This window comes from Anabas testudineus, chromosome 16, assembly GCF_900324465.2.
Source record: "Anabas testudineus chromosome 16, fAnaTes1.2, whole genome shotgun sequence".
NCBI classification, from domain to species: domain Eukaryota; kingdom Metazoa; phylum Chordata; class Actinopteri; order Anabantiformes; family Anabantidae; genus Anabas; species Anabas testudineus.
Genome location: NC_046625.1, coordinates 24,137,542 through 24,139,274, shown reverse-complemented (window position 1 = coordinate 24,139,274; position 1,733 = coordinate 24,137,542).

Here is a 1,733-nt window from a genome sequence, read left to right as displayed (position 1 = left end):
AAGGACCTCTGTGACCGCAAATACGCGTGATGGCTGAAGTCACGTGACCTTACGACAGCTGTCGCACTAGTACCACAACCAGCAGTGATATATTTTATATTATATATATATATATAATATTTTTTATTTCTGGCAATAAATAACAATAAACATAAATAGAATAATGCAAAAAAAGTTTTAAAAAGTCTGGTTTTAAAAGAATGCTGTTGTGTTGAGACCTTCAACCCAACACATCAGCATTAACATTGAATCGCCGGTGATTGTCCCTACTAAGTCAGCCAGAAACCTGGGGGTCATTATTGATGACCGACTGACCTTCACGGAACACATCGCCACAGTCTCTAGGTTGTGTAGATATGCCCTCCACAATATCAGAAAGATCAGACCCTGTCTGACGGAGTACACAACCCAACTCATTGTACAGGCGTTGATCTTATCTCGCCTGGATTGCTGCAATGCATTAGTGATAGGTTTACCGGCATCCACGACCAAACCCCTCCAGATGATCCAAAATGCAGCAGCACGCCTCATTTTCAATCAACCAAAAAGGTCTCATGTCACACCGCTCTTCAGATCTTGGCACTGGCTTCCTGAGGTCTACATCCACTGCGCTCAACCAGGGAACGTCGTCTGGTGGTACCAGCACCACACAGTCGACACCAAGGAAAACTGTTCAGCTCAGTGATCCCACGATGGTGGAATGAGCTGCCTATCTCTGCACGCTCAGCCACCTCACTAGCAATCTTTAAAAAACTACTGAAAACAGAAACTCTTCCGCATCTTCCTTTGCACTTAAATTTAATTGTTTAAAAATTAAATAAATAAATAAAAGACTTTTCTACTCGTTCTCACATCTCTTGAAACACTCACTTGTAAGTCGCTTTGGATAAAAGCGTCTGCTAAATGACTAAATGTAAATGTTTAGTACAGAACTAACTGAAATCAGGTAGTAGTCAGGTAGTTGGATTCCATTTATTGGAGACCATTTACATTTCTCTATAAAATAATCTATTTTGATAGAATGCGGTGAGAAGTTATGTAACATTTTACAGTTTAATAATATCTGCTTATTGAACTCTGACAGTGAAAGAGGAAGTTTACTTATTAAGTCCATGACAGCAAAAAACTTTAAACCTTCCACTTTATAAAAAAATATAAGGCTCTGCCTTCTAGAGATTACTTTTAAGTATAAAGTAAATGCAGCAGATGGAGTATTTTTCTCCAGATAGCTGGAATAGTCACTAGAGACAATACAGATACATACAAAAACATCTATAGTATAATAAATTGTCTAACAATAACGAAAAATGGTTTCTCACATGATTAACACTTGCACATTGTAGTGGTCCTTCGAGAGTCTCCAGTGAAGTCCACACTGTGGCTGCGGTCTGAGACAGTGACAGTAATATCAATGCAGTGCTCCCACCTAGCGGACTGGGGTGGAGCTGCCGACCTAGCACAGCTGTAGGAGCTCTCAGTCTCATGTCATTTCGTAAAATAGTCACGATAGTCTTTTCTCCTCTTTTTTACGTTGTATTCTTCAAATGTGGCTTCCCCATGTGTCAGATATACCCCAAATATGAAAAAACAAACAAACGAACAACCAAAAAAACATACATAGGAAATATATTGTCATAAATGTTCATCTCCATCTCTATCTTTTATTCAGCATCAGCTGAATAAAATAATGTATTCAGTGATGACTGACACGTTTGCACTCTTTATTGTTTTAC